At 41.5% G+C, this 12,168-nt stretch overlaps 1 protein-coding gene across 1 annotated transcript in view; it reads right to left on the bottom strand.

The window, feature by feature from the left end:
* Positions 1-3,353, bottom strand: part of LOC128733099 (monocarboxylate transporter 12) — a 51,625-nt gene extending 48,272 nt beyond the window's left edge. Inside the window, exon 1 of the mRNA XM_053826713.1 lies at positions 2,775-3,353. The gene's annotated coding sequence lies outside the window, so the exon portion shown is untranslated. The remainder of the gene's footprint in view (positions 1-2,774) is intronic.
* Positions 3,354-12,168: the final 8,815 nt, after the last annotated feature.

Here is a 12,168-nt window from a genome sequence, read left to right as displayed (position 1 = left end):
TGAAAATTTGCATGTAGGGATTTTTGGGGCCGAGCAAGGTTCTTATAATAGATAGAGACCCCTCCCCCCTAAGAGGGGAGCGCTTCCTTACAAATTAAATACAAATTTCCTCATAACTTGAGAACTAATCAAGCAAATGGAACCAAATTTGGCATGTCGGGGTTTTAGGAGACAGCATTTTTTCTATGATGAATTATGACGCTCCCGTACAAATGTAATACAAATGTCGTACAAAATTTTCCACAGCTCTTGTCGGTTAACGCTATTAAATCGGCTTTGAAATCGATGAACAGGTGGTGAGTGGGGACTCGGAATTCGCGGCATTTCTAGAGGATCTGCCGCAGGGTGAAGATTTGGTCCGTTGTAGACCGACCCTCCATTAAACCGGCCTGGTAACCGGCCTGGTAACCACAGATCTATTGGCTATTGGCAATAGTCGATGGAAGATGACTTGAGACAGCACTTTGTAGGCGGCATTCAGGATAGTGATTGCTCGGTAGTTCTCACAATCCAGCTTATCACTTTTCTTATAGATAGGGCAGATAACCCCATCTTTCCACTCCTCCGGTAGTCGTTCCGTATCCCAAAGCTTGACAATCAGTTGATACAAACAGCCGGTCAAGAATTGGTAAGATCACCCTTATACATACGTACCATCGTTCCTTTCCAGCATACCTCCTACAGCGCTACGATGTCGAACTTACGGTTCTTCACTTCTTTAGAAAGCACGTTATCGTTAGTCCGTTTTCGTTGCCTGGGTCTTTGCCGATTGTTCCGATTAGAGTTATTATTACTTACGGAGTCCATTGCTTTGATTTTTTAGTGGTTCAGGCTTGCAAAGCCCGCAACCAACCCCACAGTATCGCCGGAGGACCAACGTAGCTCGAAGGAGATCTCCTGTCTGGTCAGCATACGACCTTGGCTTCCACCGGGGATGGTTACCCGATCTCCACCGAGGTTGCTCCTATCCCGGCTGATACCACGAGGAGATAGGGGTAGGAGTTGCTGGGTAAGATGCTGTGGACCACTGTGGGGTCTATTTTTGGCCCAGCGCGCAAGGCACCGATGGTACGCATTACCCAGCCGTTTACCCACCATCTCACTCACTACTTATTGCTCATATAAACAATGGTGAGGAACCAAAGCGTCGCCTTGCAAGCGAGATACTGTAAGCAGTATTGCCACATGTACAGATTTATTATTTCAGATTTTGGTACAGATTACAGATTTTTACCAAAAAGTACAGATAGGTACAGATTTTTCTGAGTCTCAAAAACTCATTCTTTTTTCTCAGTGCTGTTTCTTGAAATCAATAGAGAAGCAATTCTTAGTATGAATTAAAACAAAACAAAACGAATTTATGTCTAAGTTTAGCAGAGATATGTGTAAACATCATCAAACGAATAAATGATTTGAGACTCGTGCATTTTCTTAATGCTAACAAATCAATGTTTTCTATACAATAAATATTTTTAATGGTACAGATTTTGGTACAGATTTACAGAACTGGTACAGAAGGTACAGAAAAAGTACAGATGAAAAAGAATGGAATTCTGTCATAGAATTGGCAAATGGTTCCATGCGGGCATCAGTCGATGATGTTCCTGCGGCATCCGTGGACATTGTTCGGCTCATAGCAAGCTCGGACAAAATCTTCTGCCGTGTACTCGTCATTTCGATGAACCGAAATACTTCACAATCACTTTATTTTATCCAAAACTAAAACATTAGTTTTGAACGCGAAATGCTGCTTTTCTCGAAAACTAAATTTAGAAAATCGGACGTGAAAATTTCGACGTCCATTTCTATCGTAACGAAAACTCTCATAATGCAAGAAACAAAACACTTTTTCTTCATTTGAATGTGACTACTCCCTTTGTCAGTTCTCCCTTTGTTGTTCGTCAACCACTTGTAAAGCTGTTTTCTTCTCGGGAATTCCTATAAATCGACACAAAGCGATTTTTACGTTTTTGAACTTCCCCCTTGTTAATGGCCACCTTATTCTCCCTTTCAGAAATCTCCTCTTACAGTCCTGCCACTGTGTCCACAACTGCTATCATTCAAACCAAATGCAAGTGAAATGCACCACTTTACCCATTTGAACCTTCATCCCCCCCACCCTTGTAAGAGACCGTCAACCCTCTTTTGTAAACCCCCTTGCGCTGACCCCCTTTGTGCGCTGGTGACTTCATGAAATTTTGGGTCCCCTTCGGCCCATTTTGTACGGCAGTTTTGAAAAATGCCCTGTTCGGAACCTTCCTGTGATTGTTTTGTTGTTATTAAAGCGATTGCCAGTTTTGAACTTGTACGCGAAGTGCGAGAGCACTGCGCATAAACATAATAAACTTACGTAGGAAACGCAGATAAGGACAAGCGAAATTGATTACATATCAAAACGTCCATCCACAAGTGAAACGCAGTAGACCTGACCAACACACCACCGCACCGGGCTGTCACTCACAGCCATGATCAAACTAAAACAAAACAATTAGAACTAGTTGCCATGTCAACATACATTACAACTACCACAGTAGATACACTGAAAGGGTGCTAAACGTTCTGCGTAGCATGCTTTGACATTACTATGTATGCTCTTATCAGTTCAAAAATAACAGTTGGAACTTTAATTGGATGAAGGCCAAAGCTGAGGCACATAATAATAGTAATATTTTAATCATTCAATTAAAATGTGTAGATCAAATTAAGCCCACATTGTTTACTTATTAACAATGTCAAGTGTCTGGTCGTCCTGTAAACTGAAAGCTTTCCCTTACCTTCCAACTACTGACGTGGTTGCCACCACGTAAATATGCTAATTAATCACAGCTACATTTTCGGTTGGCACCAGTTGAAGAGCACGAAATTTTTCCCACAATAACAAAGTTGCCAGCTGCACGGGCAATTACACTCAGCCAACCAACCGGCTCGCTCGTGGTCGTGGGGCCCGATTCGGTTCAGATTAGATAGCACAAACAATGTAAGAACAATAATCGGGCGGGAATTCGGGGCCCGTCGCCTGCCGATGCTGTTACTGTGTGGTGCCGTCCGTGCCGGTGACGACGGCCAGCCGATGCACAGCAGCAGCAGCTTGCTACGATGCGGGTTTCTATTTCAGGAACGTCACACAACCGCGCGCGACGCACATGGCTCTAGTGACACCGTGTCCGTGCAGTAGAAGTCGCGTTTTTTTTTGCTATTTGGTGATAGCGCTTTCTTTACACCTGCCACCACCGCACCTGCGTCTGCGCTCCGATGATAACGCGCCACCACCACCTTTACGAACGCGCTCTTTACGAACTTCGGTCGGTAGCCGCGCGCGATTGAACTCTACTGCATCGAGTGAAAAGGCGAACACTACTGTTGCCAATCGGAACGGAAGGCAGAAGACACGACAGCAGCAGCGCGGTTTCGATTAACGGTTCTCGCGGGAGAATCGCCGCCGGCGCCGTGAGTTTTCTCGGTGTGGTTCTGAGCGCGCAGCGCAAACGATTAAACTGCGCTACTGGTGGCGATCGATGGTTAGTCGCGATCTGAAGAAAGCCGGTGAATATACACACGCATACCAACACAATCGGTTGGAGAAAGAACGCCCGTGAGCGACGCCACGCATCGTGGCAGGCGTTGTTCGTTGGTTGATTTACATACATTCTTCCTGCTTGCGTGCCGGTTCTTTAGACAGTTGTTGTTAATGGATGGACGGACGGACGGACGGGCAGAGAAAAAAAGCTTGTCCACGTTGTGCTGACGTTGCGCATTGGTTGCTTTGTTTGTTTGTTTGTTTGTTTATCGGTTTAGTGGACGCAGTAGCAAGCCTGTTAACGAAGTGGAAATGTCCGACCAACGTATTCCTTTTGTCTGCTACTAGATTATTGTTCAATTGAAAATGAAAAAGAAAGATTTCAGAGTCTGGCATAATAATTTCATTAATCTTTCAACCTTCAAAGCTTACTTGAACTTATTTTTACTCTACTCTTTTACTCTCATCTTTTATTCCAACATTTTATCGGGAAAATATTAAACAGGAAACAGTTTCGTAGAACAAAGCTCCTGATTGTTCTGTTCTCTTTACATTGTCATTATAAATTCTACAAAGAAACACTCATCCTGAGAGCACGGCCCTTCTCGCCGGCATTTGCCATCTCTGCATCCGCATTGAGCTGACAACCATTAAACGCCACCGCATACTTCAAACTACCCAGCCTACTAGACAATAATCTCCGCATAGCTGGCTTTGCGCCAAAACAACACTCCTCATCCAGCAGCAGAAGCAGCAACGGTAGCCGATTCATGCTGGGTGGGTGGTGGGCGCCGTGGGCCGAAGCGGAACGGATATAAATAAACTAGCAATGCCTTCACCGGCTCGAGCGAGACAACATCAACTGCCACCGAACGTGCTCTATAGAACTGGGTCAAGGTAGCCAAGGTTAAACATTTTATCGATTCATCGATGCCTGCTGCGATAATGCTGCAACAATCTGCTTGAAGCCGGTCCTTGCGTAGTGAGGTAGGACAGACCTAACCTAACTAAAGTAGAATCATTTGGCGCTGGGGTTTACCCCTGCAGATATAGAACCCGCAGCGAGCAATTTGATTTCAGGATGTCAAACGTTTGCCAATCAAACGCGAAACTACGTTGGTGGTCTTTGCTCTACGCTTCCTGGTGATAAAACCGTTATGCCTGTCAAGATTAGATGATACCAAACAACAAAACAACAAAAATCGATGCCAAAACTCTTATCGCACTCTCGAATCTGACCTACCGTTCTATTTTCATGCCCGCTAAATATCACAGTCTGTGAATTCAAAACTTCCGTGTCCTTTTCGCTATTATCCTGTAGGTTACAAAACACTGCAAAGTTCATGGTCACTGTTGTCCGTATTGCAGTGGCACCGACTTCAGTCAAGTTTCAACTTGCCACTCTCTCTCTCTCTGTCTTCCTCTGCTTCGCTCTATATAAACCATCATTGCGCGGCTAGCAATTAAATCCTAATGATCCGGAAATGGCACCACTAAAAGCTAACATACCGGTCCTTAACTACTTTGTGTGTCGTAAACTTGATGACTATTGTAAACACCGGATTCCGTTTCGGTTTCCGAAAGCGACATTTTAAACTTCCCTGTGTGCAAAAACTGACGACAGAAACCTGCCCTTGTTTGTGACCCCTCGCAGGGGGACACGTTCCGTCGTACTAACTATGACTGCCAGAGCACTGCTCTGGTTCGTGCGGAACAATTCTTACTGTTGTGGGGAGGATTCTCATGAACGAACGAACGAACGAACGAGCGAGCGAGCAGGAAAATCCCGTTTCATCCCTCGGGCTAAAAGTGCGTCACTATATTTTTCTGCCAGTGGAATGAGAGCAGAGCATCAGAGTCTGAGTGAAAAAAAAAAACGTTTACAGCAACTTGTTGCCCCCCGTTCCGGTTCTAGGAGTGTTAGAAAGAGACGACCGAATGAGCGTGGCACGTGGATTGCGGCTAATTTTTCGCCTTCCGAACAGGCGCGGTGTGCGCTTTGCATGGGTTCGCACCACGTTCTGAAAGCTTCAACGCGTTCTGAAAGCTTCGGCGGGGAGAGCTTTACCCAAACTGTGGCGCGTTGAGCATAATACAAATCCAAGAAGGCTTGTTTTTCCAACAACTTGAAATTTTCAATTTTCAGTCGTTATTTTGCAATTTTTACTTTGAAATTCTAACTTGAGAATTCTCAATTTAGAATTTTAGAATAATTTTGAATTTTTAGCTTAAAATGTTCAATTCGAATTTTCAATTTTCAATTTTCAATTTTCCATTTTCAATTTTCAATTTTCAATTCTAAATTTGCAGACATCGTTGATAGTAAGAATAGCAGGGGCCCGAAGTAGGTACCCCGAGGAACGCCTAAGGTACTCCGGAGGTGGTAACACTCATTTAAATGACACAGAAAGCGAGTGATTTTCAAGGAAGGATTTCAAACATCGGATGTCAGCAGCAGAGGCACCGAGATGTTTCAATTTGGCTAGTACTCTGGCAGTATGGTGTGGTCAACGCGATCGAATGCTGCTTTGAAGGCGAAACGAACTGAACTTCACCAGATTTGTGCTAAACGAGCGACCAGGGAAAAATCCATGGTGATTCACGAAATTGTGAATCTAATTTTGATTAACACCGTAGCATGCAGTTGGCCTTACTGGCCCCTACCAAGGCCGCTGGCTCTAGGAGGTGCCAAAAATGGCCTGAACCTCAGTATGGTCACTCAAGCGTAGCAAAGTACTGGATATGGAGAGTTGTACGAAACTTGTATAACAGTTTTATTCTAAAAAATAATAAACATCGAGGGAAGACCAATTTAAGAAACCAGGGGGGCGCCAAAATGTTACGTTACGACTGTGGAACCGGGTCTAGAATCCGAGTCAAAAATCTGTTAAGATGTGTGGGCTATAATATGGTCTATAATTTAGTCCAAATCTGTCCCAAAATCAATCGAAAACAAAATTTAATTAACAAAATGTTCGCGATATATTACAGGTCCAAAATATGGTGCAGGTTGAGAATCTGGTTCAAAATCTGATCCAAAATCTAGTTGCTGGTTTAAAATCTGATTAAAAATGTGGCCCAAAATCTGGTATATGTTCTGGTCCAATTCCAGAATCTGGATCTAAGTTTGATTTAAAATCTGAGATAAAATGTCCAGAATCAGGACAAATTCCACAATCAATCAATATTATCCAAAATTTGGTCCAAAATCTGATAAAATTTTGGTCCGGAATGTGGTCCAGACCAGGTCTAGGATCTGGTCTGAAATCTGATAAAAAATATGGTCCAAAATCTGGTCTATAATCTTGCCCAACTTGAGAATCCGGTCCAAAATTTGATTTAAAATCTGGACCAGAATCTAATAAAAACTGTGGCCCTGAATCTGGTACAGGACGACACTGTGGTTTAAAATCTGCTCTCATATCTAACCCAAAACCTGATAAAAAATGTGGTGTATAAAATTATCAAATCCTAGTCCGAATTCGATAAAAATGTCGTCCAAAATCTGGTTCCAGAAAATCTGGAACATAATTTGATAAAAATGTGGTCCACAATCCAGGTCTAGAATCGGGTTCAAAACCCGATCCAAAATCTGGTTGGTGGTTTAAAATTTGATCAAAACTGTGGCTCAAAATCTGGTTTATGTTCTGATCCAATTCCAGCATGTGGATCTAAGTTTGATTTAAAATCTGAGATAAATGTCCAGAATCTGGACAAGCTCCATAATCAATCAATATTCTCCGAAATCTGGAAATGTGGTCCATATTCTAATCTAGAATCTGATACAGTTCCATGATCTGGTTTAGGCCCAGAATCTAATCCAAAATTTGATCAAAAATGTTGAACTTCAATGTGACTAAAAATGTGTTTCAAAATTTGTTCCAAAATCTGATGAAAATAAAATCCAGAATTTGTTGCAGGTCCAGAATGTGGTCCAGATCAGGTCTAGAATCTAGGTCTGAAGTCTAATCCAAAATCTGGTCAAAAATCTAATCTGATCTGATAAAAATGTGGCGTAAAATTTGGTTCAGAATCTAGACCAAATCCGTTTCAAAATCTGAAATAAAAGTTGAGAGAAAATGTGGTCCACTTTAAAAGCTAATTGATGGTTTAAGAATTGATCATAAAAACTGTGGTACAAAAAATCTGATCAAAAATGTGCCCCAAAATCTTGTTATAACCTGGTCCAGTTCCAGAATTTTGTCCACAATATGATCCAAAATCTGGTCCGTTTTATCATTTTGCCCAAATTGTTCACTTGAATTGATTGGAAAAACTTCACTTCGTTTCGATTGCAATTCCGAATCCGCGACCGTCGTTGTTATACGTTGCCAAGGGAACGGACGTTTATATGGGCCAACGTAAACATTTGAGCATGAAATTGACCAATTATTTTCGTTATTAAATTAAAGGTCGTAGAGTGTCGATAATATAAAATTCACTGATAATAAAATTCACTGTAAACAACACTTTAGGTGATAGAATTACTGTCAAATCTAGTTCAACAGCAAAAATAGATACGCGATTCTACGTTTCATAATTGTTCCTAACAGACTATAACCTACTACTAGCAACTCTATTCTCAACAAAACGATAGTGGCAACAAGTACTGAAATTAGTTAAAAAGCAACTGGACTCTGACGACCTTCACCGTAAATCTCGGAGTAGAATCAGTTCGTCATCTGCTTTATATGAAAAAAGTTTCTTCTTGTGGCCTAAGCTAATTCAATACTCGGAAACAAACGACTCATCAAAGTCACGGTTACCCGCCATTTGTCTTGCATAATTGTCGGCTTCTTGAAACCGACAGAATGATAAATCTTCAAAAACAAAAAAGGCTTGGTTCAGAATTCATATTACTTCAGAAGTTTTGTTTTATTACTGCTTCAACGAAAAATGATTGCTGATTTTGAAGTGATTCGAAAATCTATTTTTCTAAATTATTCAATAGCGTCAATACGACGTGTTTTAATTGTTAAATTTCGTTGCAAATAGGTTTTCATCAGAATAATAAAGGCTATTTTTTGTAGTACTACAACACGGATTTTTTTTTGCGGAGTACAAACGGAAAACGAAGAATGGTGTAGAGCCGTATAAACCATGAACTGCAAGCACTACTTGGAAACATTCCCAAGTCGGGAGAGTACGCTGGGCCGGTCACGTCGCAAGATTGCCGAACGACTATGCAGTGAAATTTATTCTCCTCAAGACCCCCTTCGGCATTAGGAATGGAGGGACCCCACGTCTAGCACGTGATTCAATCAGGTTGAAACTGATTTGCTTGTGTCGAGACGCTCAACGAATCGGCGGCAAGTGGCCCAGGACAAAAATACAGAAAAGAGTACCTTTAAATACGGCACGAGCCCACCCAGCTCTATGGTGTTAAAAGAGATGAGAAAGGTTTTATATTAAAAACTTATTTATACTTATTTAACAACTTAACTACTTGTTTTGCTTGAAGGAACCGCCGGCCCTGATTATCTTTAATTGCAAAAGATTGTTCTTGGTTGCTCTCAATTGCGACTGTGAAGTCGCATTTTGGCATTTCTTCCTGCTGTTTGGCTGTCATTAAATCGTCCCTTCATCACCTTTTCTGCATCTTTTTTAGTCCTTTCGTCGTCTTTGACATCTTTTGTTATCTGTTTGGCGTTTTTACGGTGTCCTTTTATGCTATTTTTGTCATCTTTTCGTGGTCTTTTCGCTGCCACTTCGCCATCTTTCTGTCGTCTATTTGCTGTTTTTTCGTCGTTTCTATGGTATCTTTTCGTTAGCTTTGCTATTTTTTCGACGCGTTTTGGCATCTTTTGTCTTTCTGTATGTAATTTCGTCACCTTTTCATGTCGCAGTGGCCTTTTAACCCATATATAAAATTATCAAAAATGTTGTTATTGTTTACTGTCGTTTCATCTTTATTTTGTTATTGGCAAACTTTGTCATCTTTTTGACGCTTTCTAAATGATATTCTTATCGTGTTTTCAGTTTTTGTTGACGATTTTTCGTTATTTTTGTCGCTATGTTGGCCTCTTTTCGTCATAATTTGTTCAAGTTGGCTTGTCAGATATACAAAACCCTGAACTAAAGCCTACCACCGATAGCAGATGTGTTATAAATACACTAAATACTGAAAGAATATGTCCAACTCTGATTCAATTTCGCTAGGTAGTGTAACCGAGGCTTTCGTTCCAAGAGACGAAATTTCAGTTGAATCTTTCTTGTTGCTGCTGAAAACGTGACCAATGCTATTCGTAAAACGAAACAATATTGCCCGGGACCTGATGGTATTCCTGCTGCTTTGCTGAAAAATACTGCGATGTTCTGAAATTTCCAATAGGCACTATTTTCAACCTCTCTTAAAGAAGACAAATATTTCCTAAATGCTGGAAATCATCGTTCGTGATCCCTGTGGTAAGGTAATAAGCATAATGTGGAGCACTATCGTGGAATCACTTCATTGTGTGCTTGCTCCAAGATATTTGAAGCCACGATCTATGATTATCTACTGTTTCGTGTGTACATCTCTACTTTACAACACGGATTTCTTCCTGGCCGATCAGTCTCAACCAACTTATTTGATAGACCAAACTTGTGTTTTAGGCTTTGACCTTGAAATGCGGTCAGGCATTAATATTAATATTTTTTGAAACGGTGGTTCTACAATTGATGGAGGGACGGCAGGGAAAAGTAATGAAAATTTTTCGGAGTGGAGGGGAAAGAGTGGGAAGGTGAGGGGGTTCAAAAAATATTAATATTAATGCCTGACCACATTTGAAAGTCAAAGACTAAAATACGAGTTTGGTCTATTTCATAGGAACGGAGTCTTTCTCCGAAAACCCGCACTGAGAATCGCGGCTAACACGCTGACAGACAAGCAGCGTCACGCGCAGCACCTTGCAAGTCGTAAGGGCCTGCATAGTGTCGTCGTCGTCCTAACAGTAAAAACAAGTAAGATTAAAAACTTCTCGGTCGGTGGTTTCTACAGTTGACGGAGGAAGAGGCACAATTTGTATCTAAAAATAGCCCAACCACATACGACGCTACTTTAATAAGGGGGTTGCGTAGTCTCCTTTTGTCCAGCGCCTCTGCGGTTCGTAGGTACACGGGTACCAGCGAGCCACATGCCCTGGCGGGTGTTGTGGGTTCAAATTGTAATCTTAGAATATAGCTTGGTTCGACCCATCCCTTCCAGCATTGGACAAAAGGTAGGAATCACAACGACTACTTGTTAAGCGTAGCTACCAATAACCCCCCCCCTCACCTTCCCGCTCTTTCCCCACCACACCAAAAAATTTTCATTAATTTGCCCTACCGTCCCTCCATCAATTGTAGAACCACCGTTTTAAAAAATATCAACTTATTAGAGTTTGACTCGCTTTGTCTGCGTTCAATGGGACGGGGCACTGATCTGAATCTGAGTCAATCATGATATCTTGCTTGCTAAACTCGACAAATTAGGAGTGTCAACTAATTTGCTTGCATGACTTAACTCATATCTACGCAATCGTAAAATCACCGTTAAATTGGGTCTCAGTCAATCAAGATGGTTCCAGAATGGTTCTGGAGTTCCACAAGGTAGTATTTTAGGACTTTTGCTGGTCTCGCTGTTTGTGAACGACGTCACTTGGCTGTTGTCTCCTGGAAGAAGGCTGTTCTACGCTGATGATGTAAAAATATATCTGCCAAATGAAACCATTACAGATTGCTTGCAGCTTCAGAAATTGATCAATTTGTGGAATGATGGAACTCCAATCGTATGCTTATCAGCATTGAGCAATGTATTGTTATAAGCTTCTGCCGTAAAAAACAAACTCTGGTGTTCGATTACTACTTCAACGAAACGTCACTACAGCAGAGTAAAAACGTAAGGCGTGGTACGGGACAGCCAAATATCATTGACACAACACTATATCTTTGTTATTAACAAAGTGTATCGCCTGCTTGGTACTATATTCCGAATCGGTAGAGTTTTCTCTGATCCAGGCACACTACGTACACTCTACTGCTCCTTAGTTCGTTCCGTTCTTGAGAACAGCTGTGCTGCTGAGGATGCTCATTATAATTATTGGATACTTCGCGTAGAACGAATACACAAACACTTCATACGTAAGATCTGCGGCAGGCTACCCTGGAGAAACACTGATGCTCTTCCGCCTTACGAGGAATTTAGTCTGCCAGTTCGGATTGCAACCCTTGAGCAGCGACGCTAAGATCTCATCACCAAGACTGCTCATAAGATCCTGTTGAGGTCCTGCTGTTCTGTTACAGCCTCAGTTATACTCAGCCTCAGTATAACAGTTCCTACGTGTCAATTCGCACCGCACTAACTATGTACTTTATGAACCAGTTTGTCGTATGGCTTTGGAGTACAATTGTGGTGAAAATAGCATGAACTTTTAGCTACTTTTTGTGCAATTTTAAAATGTTTATTTGGGTAGAGTCTATTTCTAATTCCCGTCTTAGTAAGTAAAACCATTCTAATTTTCATCATTTATTGGATAGATTTAATGAATACTCTAAAAGTTCGTGAGCTGATTTGACTAAAACACACTTACTTTCCGATCCATGAACTTTGAAATCACTGAAAAGCGATTTTTAAAGCATATTATTGAAATTACGCAACTGACTTTATTTATTAAATTCGTCGTACCGTTTTA

This window comes from Sabethes cyaneus, chromosome 1 (assembly GCF_943734655.1).
Source record: "Sabethes cyaneus chromosome 1, idSabCyanKW18_F2, whole genome shotgun sequence".
Taxonomy (NCBI): domain Eukaryota; kingdom Metazoa; phylum Arthropoda; class Insecta; order Diptera; family Culicidae; genus Sabethes; species Sabethes cyaneus.
Note: the sequence above shows the minus strand (reverse complement) of the source record. Positions and strands in the feature narration are given on the sequence as shown.